Raw genomic sequence first — 14,242 nt, 5'->3', positions numbered from 1 at the left:
TTGGCTCTCACTGGTTGCGGGAGGTAGGAGGTAATGATTACAAGGTTTATGTAGAAGAGCGTTCAAACAAAAGTAGCAAAACACCTGGGACTTGGAGAAGACAGAAACTCCGCACAGACCTGCCCAGGAAATGCCAGTTCATTTACACAGTGACTCCTCGTCTTCCACTTAAAAATGTTGGAAGCAGCCTGTGCATTTTTTCTTTATTTCCAAAGCTCAGTCCAGCTCCCTCTCGACCCAGTGTGCAGTTTGGCAGCTTGCTTCACATTCTGCTTGTGCCGTTTGTGCAGACAGAGCTTGTGGAGACATCAGGCCCCTCCCACTCCGGGGCTACCGCTGGGGACCCCCTGTTGGGACATTAGCAACCAATTCGCCCAGCTCTCTTTCACCCATTTTTCCCTTTTGACATTCTCCTGAGTCTCCAAGAGACTCTTCACCTCTATTTCTGTCATTTGAGATTGAAGCAATTATGTTTATTCTTTTTCTTTCTGATTCTTTTCCTATGCACCTAATTAATAAATATCATGTTCTTTTTTTCTGCTATTTAACTTATCTGTGCTTTTCCAGATTTTAGTAAGTGGAATGAGCGTTTTTATTTCAGAGATTGAGTCTGAGAAATGGCTATAAAACCTGGAATGTTCTGAAGGAAAAGAGAAAGTCTTTCTTCCAGCTTTTACACCAGATTCCTTTTCATTCTTACCAATTTCCTCAGACTTCATGGGATAAAGAAAAACTATTAATTTCAAGATACTCCTACATGATTATTATGGCTACTCTTATTCAGTAATAAACACAATTATAGAATAAGACAATGATTGGCTTATCCTGTCTGGAACCAGAGAACTGAGAACATGAGTTCATTTACAAGTCAGCATAATGATCAAAGGCTTCTTCCAAAGGAAGTGGAAATAAAATGGAATCATTCAACCAAAAATGTGGTTTTTACCCATCTGGAAATTGAGTGATCAAATTCACTATTTAGAAATAGTTTGGTAGCATATTAGATCCAGTTACCAATGCTGAAAAAAATTAATCTGTGAAGCTATTTGTAGCATTTGCATGGAAAGTGTACGTATGTCATGTGTGTGTGTCTTTGAGTGTATGTGAGTGTGATTATATCCTTCATACCCAAATATGGTATCATTGCCAAGAGCTGGAAAAGCCAATATTTGGACAATGGTTTGTTAATTTTCTTTCAAGCTAGTTTCACATCTACAAGGAAAGGCTGGGTGTGCCTTTGCTATCGAGTCATTAAGCAGTTGTTTATTCTAATACACATGTTTGATCACATCATTCAAAACCCTTATTCCATACAAGATAAAATTCAAGCTCCTTATCTTATCATAAACGACACCTTCATGATATAGACACCTCTGATCTTTCAAAGTTCATTATGGCAAACACAGTTGTTGGCTAATCCATTAGTTATTCCCAACTGCCCCCTACCTCACTGTCTTCACAGTAGAGCCTGAAAAACTGAACTGTCACATTCTAAACCTACCTTTGGGTTAGGTTGGCCACGTGACGCCTTTCTGGCCAAAGAAAAAGATGCAAGCAGAATCAGTGAAGGGACTGGATAATACTCCCCACTTGTCCTCCTTCTTCCTTCTTCCTGTCTCGAACAAAGGCAAGACGCCAGCTCTGCAGCAGCCAGCCTGTGGCCTTGAAGCAGACTGCATTGGAATTGCAGAGACAATGGCTCTAACATAGTTGATCGCCTGAATCAAAACTTCCAGACTCTGAATGAGAAAATGAGTCCCTTTTTGGTCAACTTGGGTACTCTATTTTTGTTGCAGCATATCTACCTAATGAACAAACTCATCTTACACCATTCTCCAAAATGCATACTCCAACAATACTAGACTGCTTGTATTCTGCCAAACTTTCTGTGGTTTTCCATCCTGTGCTATACTAGCTTATCCTTCATCTTCCTCTATACCAGAATTCTCTATTGTCTTCCGGTGAAATCCAGCTTAAATATCACCAGCAAGTTTTCTTCAGGATATTCCAACCCAAAAACAATTACTCCCTCTCCTTCTGGCATTCTCTTGATTTCTAAGACACTTTCACTAATGAACTTCTCACATAAGTTGTAATTTTTTTTTATTTAAATTCCTAACACATAAATAGATATTAAAAATCATTGAATGACATGCAATGCATAAACTATGTACAATGTTGGAGAATATAGAAACAAGGCCTTGAATTAGCTAACAGAGAAGGGTAGATTTATAAACAACTAGCTAGACTCTAAAGCACAATAAAGTAAAGGTTGTCATAAAGAATAAATGAGAACTATATGAATTCAGCAAGAAAGAGCAATTCATTCCAGCTGGAGAAGGATTCAACTACTTTGTGATTGTATTGAATAGTCAGAAATAAAGGGAAGAAAAGGAGCAGGTAAACAGATTTCAGAAGACTGTTTGGCTGGCTGGAGAAAGACTGGGTAAGGTCGCTTTTTCTTGTGAAGCAATTTGCTTAATCTGCAAAGTGTGGAAATTATACCAAAGGATTACTAATGGCCCCTCCTGCTTTAGCCATCTATGACTCTAATGTTCTTTGATCCATCAAATCAATGACTATGGTTAAACTGACACTAAGTTTACCGGTAATGCTCTTTTAAATCTTGCTTCTTTGTCCTAACACAATAAACAAAAACAAACAAACAAACAAAGAAAATACAAGCAAAAAATAGAAAGAAAAGGAAAGGAAAGAACAGAGGGAAACTAACAGAGCTTTTAAAAGTCACTAGTCAAAGTGAAAGGGAGGAAGGGAGGAAGAGAGAGGAGGATAAAGAGTGTGAGGGAAGAAGGGAAGGAGGGAGGTTTTCACCTAGCTTGAGGCTTGATGGGGGCAGCACGTGGGGTCCTAGTCCTTCAGTGTGGTCATCCAGCACTCCACTCTTGTGTCCAACTCCTCAGCCATTGGAAAGAATTGATTCTATTGAATGATCACCTGTAATATTTTGAGAGGAGGCAGAATTCAAGTCTGTTCCTATTCACTCCAGATGTTGTGAATGCAATGTGATGATGGTATAGTGTGAAGATGCTGTGAGATGATGATGATGATAGTCTCATCAACCATATGAGGTGGAGAAATTATTCAAATTTCCACGTTATATATTTTCATTCCAAACCAATGTTTTCTCAGTTAACTAGACTCAAAAACTAAATTCTACCATATAGCTATTGAAAGTCAGGAATTTAACTGAGACTTATTCTATGAATCTCTCCACAGGCATCTGTTCCAAAAGTCCCAGCTTTTTCAGATGAAGTCTTCTGGAGAAGCTACTAGAGTTGGGTCCCTGAGTTCTTTTCCAGGGCCTGGGGAGCCTCGTGATTATCCATAGGGAATCACTTGATCATAGCATCATTCATATTATAATGAGTCCCCTAACATTCCATTGCTAGGGACACAACTTTTACAGAAATGCTTGTACTCTTTGCTTGTGATTAACTAGAAAACACATATTAGACAATGCTCCTTAGAGGCTAAAACTGCTGCAAGAGCAATGAAAGGATTCTGTGCTGTGGATGAAGTGTGGTGATGCTGTGGTGTGCTGATGCTGTGAAGTGATGATGATGATGTTGATGATGTTGAGAGCTCTTTCCTCTTTCATCTGTCTGTGGAACACCTTCATCCTTTAAGTCCCAGTTCAAGGAATGCCTCTGCTGAGAATTCTTCATCCCCATCTCCTTCCAAGCAGTTTATAGTTCTCTTGTTTAATTACTGAACCCCTATTTCAGCACTGATCATGCTGTACTGTAATTATTTATTTACACATCTGATTTTTATACAATATGGTAAGCTTCTAGAGATCTTCTTGAGGTCTATGTCTGACTCATCTTCAAAGTTTTAGCATCTTAAAATATCTTGACTTGTTTAATGAAAAAATTATGTTCATTTTTATCAACACACTAATGTCCTCCAAGTAAAGGGCCAAGAGAAATACCATTTAACTTGGAATATTTTAAGGGTTCCAGAATTCATGGATTAGACTATTCAGGGCATAGAAGTTTAAGAATAAAGGACAAAATTATAATTTATGAAAATAAAGTAGCACAAATCATTTTGGAGATGTCATGAATTGTAATGGGAGTTTAGATCATCTGCTAACATCTCAGATAGTGGCAAATGGATCCATTCCTTTGTAGTGTATATTTTAGAAATTAAGTTGTCCTCTCATCTTTTATAATTTTTCCTCATCTTTACATTTAAAAAGATTTGTGTTTGAAACCTAGATATTATCCACTTTTGACCAAAGTCTTCAAATACCACCCACGAATTGTTTAAGCAGTACATTGTGAGAATAAATTCTTTTGTTTGAGAACACATCAATATGTAGGACATGTACCCCATAAAGTTTCTATAGAACACCACTGTGCAGAGTTTTCTTCTTATCAGTTCAGTATTATTAATTGCTGCAATTATTGTTATTGAAATAGAACCAAAAGATTGCAATGTGATTGGGACCAAAAGAACTAACTTTTAGCAAATATATTGGCTGCTTACGGAATACGCTGCTATTCCACAGCCAACTTTTTCTTGTAAACCATGTTATGCAATAGAATAAAAGCTACCCAAAAGGGACAAAGGCCTTCACTATCTTTTTGGATTAAATTAAGGCATCCTTCAAATGATTTTTGGTATGTGTGCTACTTTATCTTCATTAAGAAGAAAAAAATTCGGGATATGGGCTTTGGAGCAAAATTATGGCTTCATCAGGACACAAATAAATTACAAATGGCCTATTAAAATCTGTCAGTTCAATTCAGATAACTTTTATTTATTATAAGTCATTTAAAGGTTTATAGTTATTTTCAATGTTATTTCATTGCACTTTACCTACCCTCATTTTAAATTCTTTTCTATGGTGAGCCGTCTAGTTTAATTTTTCTGTCCATTATTTTCCTACTGATGGTTAAATAAAAAATGCCATCATTTGTCATTTTCTGCCTAGATCATTATCAGGTGTTGGGTGATACAATCCTCTTTCAATGACCAGGATGTAAGCCTCTTATTTGCATGGACTGTGTTAATATCTTCCTGTTGAGAGAAATAAATTATCAAGATACATTTATTATGTGGCACTTGTGTCCTATGCCAAAGCAAATCAAACAAGGGACAAAGAAGGGACCATGTGATCCAACAACTCTAAAATTTGAAAAACATCTTAAAATTTTCATACACTAGAATGTGTATTTATGGTTTTATCTCATGTAAAATAGCTATACAGATGAAATTACTTGATGTATTAATTTTCCACATTTATCTCAATAGGTTAAAAGATATAAAAGCCATTTATTGGTAAAAAGTTGTTGATAGTAATATATGTTTCAGAATTTCACAATAATGTGTAAGTTAAGAAACACAGGATTTAGAAACAGGTATTAATTCCAACATTGAGTCTGCAAGTTATCAGCTATATGAGACACATTTTCCTCATATAATTAATGGAGGTAATAGTAAGTATCTTGGAATATTGTAGCATGTTTTAAATGAGATACTGTATATGAAAATTGAGAGCCTGTGGTGGCTCAGTAGAGGATGGTAGGATTAAAGGTAATGATAAGTCTATGAGGGAATGGTGATCATCTAGGTAAATATGAATTGGTTTTTGCTTTTCATCCAGAATGGTACTGTTTGGGATAAATACAGCCATAGTCTAATATGCTTTCCAATTAATCCAGTTTGGTAGCAAAAATAATGGTGATGATATTGTGATAGTGAAGAAGGTGCACTCTGATGACTGTGGGGTGTGACAGTTGTGTGGTGTGATGCACTGGTGTGATGACAGTGTCAAAAGATGATGGTGTGGTGTGACAATAGTATGGTGTGATGATTCACTGGTGTGATGACAGTACAGTTCTGTTCTGAGTTGGTTCTAGGATTCTGGGATTGATTCTCTAATGTGGCTCTGTTTAAGGGCAATAATGAATCTATTTCCAGTGGTAAAGAGGGTACTGGTACTCCATCGCATGACATGGAAATAAAGATAAACAAAATATTGTCTTGGGTACTCCTAATCAAATACCTATAGAAGGCAAGGTTCTGAGTGACCATATGTTTAATACCTTAGAACATTTTAGTCAAACTAAGAAGTATAATGGAATTGGCTTGGAAATACAATGATGAACTTGGGCCTTCAAACTTCCAGCTGAAGCTCTATATAAATGTCCTGAAATCGTCTATATCTTCCCTGAAAGAAACTCTTATCTCCTGTGGTCACAGGGCTGAGATTTCTGAAAACTAAATCCAGATTTTCGTACTGCAAGTGACTGAACTACAACACAAATTGAATTCCTGAATTTTCATGTTGTGTTCTATCAAAGTGAAAACATTGATAGAGAAGGAAAATAGGATTCTGTAAATTGGAATGGGGATGTGAACAGATCCCAATGAAGCTGAGGACATTGAATCTTCTTTGCCAGTAGAAGCAGTCCTTTCACCCCTGCCTGAGGACACTGAACCCCTAAATTCTACCAAGTCTTCTTTGCCAGTAGAAGCAGCCCCCCCACCCCTGCCTGTGGAGTTTAGACCTACTTTGCCTGAAGAACATGTAACAGCTTCCCCTAAGGTAGCTGTCTTTCCAGGCATGCTGATATCCTCAGGATTTACCTTGCTACCCTAATTTGCTTCTAGAACTATAACTAGACTTAACTGCCAGCAGACTGCAAATGGTGAGGTACAGAGACTTATGGCATTGGCTATTCAATCATGGTGTCCCTAGAGAAGAAACAGAAGGACGGTCTACAAAATTCTTACTTGGTCTATAAAGACAAAGAGTCTAGGTCTAGGAACAGAAGACTAACTTGAATCACCAAGACAGAGAATCATGACTCCTCAATAAATTTCCAGACCTGGACCAGTTTACAGATCCAGAATCACTTGAATAAAGGGGAGGCCAGATTCCCTTGAGGAACAACCCTGCTACATTGCCAAAAATTTGTACTGTTAATCTATCTCCCAGTCTTCCCCAAAGGCACTGACAGCCTTTACCAGGGTGACTGTGCATTAGAGAAAAGGAAAAAAAAATCAGACTTTTGAGAGATTACTGGACACTGGTTGGTTCTGAGCTGATACTAGTTTCTGGGGGCCCAAAATGTCACTATGGGCCACCAGTCAGAGCAGGGGCTTATGGAGGTCATGTGATCAATGTAGCTTTAGCTCAGATGGCTTCAGTGGGTCCCTGTACCTATTCTGTGGTTACACCCAGTTCTGGAATGCATAACTGGAATAGACATACTCAGCAACTGGCAGGGTCATAACATTGGTCCAAGGACCTGAGGAGTAGTGAGGAAAAGGGGTAGGAAAGTCCAGGTGGAAGTCTTTATCTATAAAAATAGTAAAAATAAAGCAATACTGAATTCCCAGATTGCAGAGATTAGTGCTGCCATAAAGTACCTGAAAAATTCTGGTGTGGTGGGTCCTACCACATCCCAATTCAATTTGTCTGCTTGGCCTTTGCAGAATAGAGATGGAACTTGGAAAATGACAATGAATTATTGTAAACTTAATCAGGTGGTGACTCTGCTGTTGCTATTCAAGATGGGGTTTTATTACTTGAGCAATGTACATACCTTCTGGTACTTGGTATGCAGGTTTTCCCTTCAGTATCTGTTAGTAAAAACCACCAGAACAATTTGCTTTTGGCTAGACAGGTCAGCAAAACACTTTTACTCTCTGTAATAGGGTTCTGTAGGGAAACAGAACTAATAGGAGATATACGTAAATATGAGATTTGTAGAAATGCCTCATACAACTTTGGAGATGCACGAGTCCAAATTCTGGCAACTCCGATGAAGGTGTTCGATAAACTCCCCAGGAAAGGTTGGCTGGCTGAAGAGAAATTCCATAGGGCAGGCTGCGAGCTGGCACTCTGGGGAGGGTCTTCAGTGAATTGCCCAGAAGAGGCTGGTTGGCTTAAGAAGAAATGAAAGTTCTGTCTCTTCTCCATTAAAAGTCTTCAACTGATTGGATTAAATCCAGCTGATTAAATTCTCTCATTGCAGAAGACACTCCTTTTGTTGATGTAATCAACCACAGATGCAATCAATTGACTGATGATTTAATAAACCAGCCTTCTGGTTTATTAACCAGCCACAAATGTCCCTGCAGTAATGGTTAGGCCAGTGCTTGCTTGGCCAGACAACTGGGCACCATCACCTGGCCAAGCTGACACATGAACCCAGCCATCACACTCTCCTACCTTAGAAGTGTGTCAACTCTCCAGCTCTATGTCATAATTTAGTCCACAGGGACCTTGATCACTATCCCCTTCCACAAGATATCATACTGGCCCACTGAGGGTATTATGCAGATTGAACCTGGTAAAACAGAAAGTATCAACTACTCTAGACTATTTGGTAAGACATTTGCTTGTCATAGGGTGGAAAATAAACCCAACAAAAACATCAAAGACCTTCCACCTCAGAGGAATTTCTAGGAGTCCAGTGGAGCGGGGCATGTCTAGGTCCCTTTTAAGGTGAGGGATAAACTGTTGCATCCTGCCCACCTACAACCAGAAAGCAGTACATTGCCAATCGGCCTCTTTGGATTTGGGAGGCAGCATATTCTTCATTTGGGTGTACTACTTGGCCCATTTGCCTAGTGATCTGAAAAACCACTAGTTTTGAGTGGGGACCAGGACAATAGAATGTTCTATAGCAGGTCCAGGCTGCAGTAGAAGCTACTCTGCCCCTTGGGCCATGTGATTCAGCAGATCCAATGGAGCTTGAAGTGTCAGTGGCAGATAGATATGCTGTTTGAAGCCTTTGACAGGCCCCTTTGAGTGAATCACAGTTCAAACCCTTGGAATTTTGGAGCAAAGCCCTTCCATCCTCTGCAGCTAACTAATCTCCTTTTGAGAAACAGATTTTGGCCTGCCATTGGGCCTCAGTGAAGACAAAATGCCATAGCCATTAACCATGCACCACCAAGTTACCGTGCAACCTGAGTTACCTATCATGAACAGGGTGTTGTCTGACCCACCAAGAGATAAAGCTAGGTGTGCACAGCACCATTCAATTACCAAAGGAAAGTGGTATATACAAGATCAGGCATGAGTAGGCTCTGAAATCACAAATAAGTTACAAGAGGAAATGTCCCAAATGCCCACAATCCCTAACCTGCTAAATTACCTTCTCTCTTCCAGTTCATGCCTTTGGCCTTCTGGGGAGCTCGCTGTGCCAGTTTGAATTTATTATGTCCCCCAAAACACCATTATCTTTGATGTAATCTTGTGTGGGCAGACGTATCAGTGTTGATTAGAGTGTTTCCATGGAGATGCACCCCACCCAACTGTGGGTGATGACTCTGATTGGATAATTTCCATGGAGGTGTTACCCCACCCATTTAGGGTGGGTCTAAATTAAATCACTGGAGCCATATAAATGAGCTGACAAACAGTGCAGCTGTGAGTGACATTTTGAAGTGCAGCTGAGAGTGACATTTTGAAGAAGAGCTACAGCCAAGAGGGACACTTTGAAGAATGCGCAGAAGCTGAGAGAGTAGCTGCAGATGAGAGACAGTTTGAAGACAGCCATAGAAAGCAGACTTTTGCTCCAGAGAATCTAAGAGAGAACAAACACCCCAAGAGCAACTAAGAGTGACATTTTTGAGGAGCTGCAGCCTAGAGAGGAACGTCCTGAGAGAAAGCCATTTTGAAACCAGAACTTTGGAGCAGATGCCAGCCATGAGCCTTCCCAGCTAACAGAGATTTTCTGGACACCATTGGCCATCCTCCACTGAAGGTACCCCTTTGTTGATGGACACTTTATGGCCTTAAGACTGTAACGGTGTAACCAAATAAACCCCCTTTTATAAAAGCCAATCCATTTCTGGTGTTTTGCATTCCGGCAACATTAGCAAACTAGAACACTCCCTATGACCAGTTGTCTGAGGAAGAGAAAACTCCTGCCTGACTAACAGATGGTTCTCCATGATATGCAGGCACTACCCAAAAGCGGATAGCTACAGCACTACAGGCCCTTTCTGGGACATCCTTGAAGTACAGTGATAAACAGATTTCTTCCAAAAGACAAAATTTCAAGTAGTATACCTGGTTGTTCATTTTGCTTAAAGAAGAAATGGCCAGGGATATGAATCTATATACTTTTATGGTCTGTGATCAGTGGTTTAGCTGGGTAGTCAAGGACTTGGAAGGAACATGATTAGAAATTGATGACAAGTCTGGGGAAGACGTACATGGATGGACTTTTCTGAATGGGCAAAGAATATGAAGCTATTTGTGTTCCATGTAATACTCATCAAAAGGTGACAACAGAAGAGTAAAATTTTAATAATCAAGTGGGTAGGATGGTCCATGCTGTGGATACCAGTCAACCTCTTTCCCCAGCCACTGCCCTCATGGCAGGAATGGGGGTTAAGCATGGGCTCAGCCACATGGACTTCCACTCACCAAGGCTGACTTGTACAGCCATTGCTGAGTACCTAATGTGCCAACAGCAGAGATCAACACTGAGGACAAAATATGGCACCATTCCCTGGGTTTTCCAGTGGTGATCAGCCAGCAACCTAATGGCAGGTTGATTACATTGGGCTGCTTTCATCATGGATGGGGCAGTGCTTTGTTCTCACTGAAATAGACACTCTGCATGTGGAATTGCCTTCCCTGAATGTAATGCTTATACCAAAACTATCATCCATGAACTTACAGAATGCCTTATCCATCATTGTGGTATTCCATACAGCATTGTTTCTGACCAAGGAACACACTTCACCACAAGTGGGCCGATGTTCACAGAATTCACTGGTCTTACGATGTTTTCCATCACTGTGAAGCAGTTGGTTTGATATGATGCTGGAATGACCTCTTAAAGACACGGTCACAACATCAACTAGGTGAGTACCTTGCAGGTTTGGGAAAACATCATCCAGGAGTCTGTATATACTTTAAATTAGTGTTCATTATATGGTGCTATTTCTCCCATAGCCAGGGTTCATGGGTCCAGGAATCAACAGATGGAAATTGGATTGGCTCTGAACAACATTACTGTTAGTGATCCAGTAGCAAGATTTTTGCCTTCTACCTCTATGATCTGAAGCTCTGTTGGTCAAAAAATCTTAGTTCCTAAAGAGGAGTGCTTCAACCAGGATACACAACAATGAATCTATTAACTAGAGGCAGAGACTGCCACTCGGCCACTTTGGGCTCCTCATGCATCTGAATCAACAGGCAAATAAAGAAGTTATTGTATTGATTGGGGTGATTGATCCTGATTACCAAAGGGAAATTGAGTTGCGACTGCACTGAGATAAGGAAGAGTATGTTTGGAATACAGAAAATCCTTTAGGGGGTCTCTTAATGCTACCAGACCCTGTGATTAAAGTCAATGGAAAACCTCAAAAATCCCATTCAGGCAGGACTGCTAATGGCCCCAGCCCTTCAGAAATTGGTGTTTGGGACACCCTACCAGGCACAATACCATGACCAGTTGTGGTACTTGCTGAGAGCAAAGGGAACATGGAATGGGTAGTGGAAGAAGGTCATTATAAACCAAGGCACGTGTTGCTGAAATAAGAACTTCTCCTTATTTCTTCCTTATATTGTTATTTGAGTATGAGTATTTATGAGTCTTTCTTTCTTATTTTGTTATGAAAATGTGTGTATAATAACCAAATATTTTTATTTTCTGTCCTTTTTTATTCCCTCATCATCCAACATAAGATGCATTAATAATATTTCACTTTAGATCCCAGTATTTAAAATACTGGTTATCAAGGAGAAAAGTGAACATCACCCAAGGACTTTGCATCCTCTTTTGTGGAAAGTATTTCAGTTGTATGGAAGACAGGTGCATCATGTTGGTGGAAATAAGACTTTGTTATTTTCTTTATTTGGAGATTAAGTATGGTTTGAGGAGATTTGTATGGATGACAAGTTGAAATGAGGTGGACCATGATGATCAGTTTAGTGTCAACTTAGGCTGTAGTCCCCAGTTATTCAATCAAACACCAATATGCATGCTGCTGTGAAGATAATTTGTAGAAGTGATTAAAATTCATAATAAAATGACTTTAAGTAAAGGAGGTTACCTAGGTAATCTGGATGGGCCTGAATCAATCAGTTGAAAAATGTTGATCTCGGAACTGAGACTTCCCTGAAAAAAAAGAGAAATTCTGCCTGTGGATAGCAGCTTCAGGTGATGCCTGGGAGTTTCAGCCTGCTCTTTCTGGGGCCCTGCCCTAGGGATTTTGCACTTGCCTTACCAGCCTCCACAATCATGTAATCAATTTCTTGCAACAAAACAGTCTCTCTCTCCTCTCTCTTTCTCTCTTTCTCTCTCTCTTCCTCTCTTCCCCCCTTCCTCCCTCCCTTTCTCTCTATATTCTCTTTCTAGGATTGAACTATAACTGATACAACTCTTACCAAAAATAAAGTAAATTAAACTACCTTATTTACCTTGGAGTCTGTCTTGTGTCAATACTAATTTGCATCCTTGATTTCTTCCTCCTTTAGAGAGTAAATTCCTTGAATTCAGGGTCTAGTTTTCTTAATTTCTAGAAGCCCTAAACACAAGGTGCTGTCTAAATGTGTGTTCAGTGAATGATAGGTATTTTTTTAAAATTTGTTTTACTATTGCTTATTGTATCAAAATAGATAAGTAAAGAACTCTCATTTCTTGATTTGTCTCTTGTTTTATGGTTTTCATTGGCTATGAAGGACCTGGTCTTTCTATAAAAGTTTCACTCATAAAGTTTACTTTTCAGAACCTTAAATTCCCCAGAGTGTTCCTATGCCAGATAAGTCCCAAAACACATAAGTAACAACCTCTGCAAGAACATCCACCAGATGTATCTTCCCCACAATCCTTACACCCCTTTTCAATATGAACAAGTTAGGGTGGTTTGAGGACTGGGAAAGTGATCAAAATGAGAGACAGATGGGTAGCAACTGACAAGATAGGATTTAACAAATGATTACAAATACTGAAATTTTATATATATATTTTTTCAGTTTCTTGGGTATTAGAACAGCTGGAAGGAAAAAACTGACATGGTGGAACTGTAACAAATAACATGCTTCAAAAATTTGCTCTATAGCTACTTGTTACATCGTACTTTGAAAGTTACCACATTTGTGTATATATGTTTACCTCACAATAAGGAAGTAACTGAAACTTTGGAACTGTAACCCATAACATTCTTTGAAATTTGCTAACTACTTGTTAAATTGTACTTTGAAAGTTATCACTTTTCTGTATATATATTTCACAATAATAAAATGTAAAAAAATAAATAAATAAAGGACCTGGTCTGGTGGAAGGTGTGGCTGGGGAGGAAAAGTATGTATTTTGGGTTTAGAATTATGTTAAGTTCCTAACAGGTTTCCATTTGTAAATTATTCTTTGTCCCCACCATTTGCAACCAAAAATAGTCTTCCAAATATTTTCAAGGGTAAATAGGCCAATAACCACTGAATTAAAATCTCTATAAACACAGCTCTCTTTTTCCTCTAAATATTTTTATCTTAGCCTGTCACCTTTTTCACTTTCTTTCATTCCAGTTCCCTTGACTGATACACTCCCAATTAACTTATACAGTTAATCCTATATTATAAAATGCATATTCATATTCATAAATTCAGTTACTCACTTATTCATCCTTTTGTTGTCCAGTGCCTATTGTATGCAAGACACTAGCATGCTGGCCTCTTAGTGACCAAATCCAATTGTTACCCCATGGCAAAACTCAATTTAAAAATGGGCAAAATAAAAGCCTTTGCTCAGACAGTCATCAAAAAGCTCCCAAGAAGAAGTGGGACAAGATGGCTGCACAGGGAGATGTGGAATTTAGTTAGTCCGCTAGATCAACTAGTAAGTAGCCAGAAACAACTAGTAAATAGTCTGGAACAACTGCTGGGGGACATCCGTGACTGGACACACATTGTACACCAGCCTGGAACAGATGGAGTGGCTGAGATCGCAGTAAAGAACTGTATGTAAAGCTCCCCAAATTGTAGAGATGGTGCCCCACCCCCACCAGCACTACAGGCTGAGTTGCAAAACTTTGCCTGTGGGAGAAAGAAGCAGTCCCTGCTGGAGCAAGGGAATGTAGCTCAACCAAGCTCCAATTGCGGTTTTAATTAACACATTTAGACTACTGAATACAAGCTACAAACACAGATAAACCCAGAACAAGCAGAAAAGTACACTGAGTTCACTCCCAGCAGAGAGGAGGTGGGGCTGACAGAAAAAAAAATTGTAAATAAATAAAAACA

The 14,242-nt window shown here is 39.2% G+C and overlaps 1 long non-coding RNA gene across 1 annotated transcript in view; it reads left to right on the top strand.

Annotated features, from left to right (window-relative positions):
* LOC119540254 overlaps positions 1-12,431 on the top strand; it is a 30,720-nt gene extending 18,289 nt beyond the window's left edge. The window contains exon 3 of the long non-coding RNA XR_005218065.1: positions 10,713-12,431. This is a non-coding gene — a long non-coding RNA (uncharacterized LOC119540254). The remainder of the gene's footprint in view (positions 1-10,712) is intronic.
* The last annotated feature ends 1,811 nt before the right edge of the window (positions 12,432-14,242 follow it).

This window comes from Choloepus didactylus, chromosome 7 (genome assembly GCF_015220235.1).
Source record: "Choloepus didactylus isolate mChoDid1 chromosome 7, mChoDid1.pri, whole genome shotgun sequence".
Taxonomy (NCBI): Eukaryota; Metazoa; Chordata; class Mammalia; order Pilosa; family Megalonychidae; genus Choloepus; species Choloepus didactylus.
This window is presented reverse-complemented; position numbering and strand designations above follow the sequence as displayed.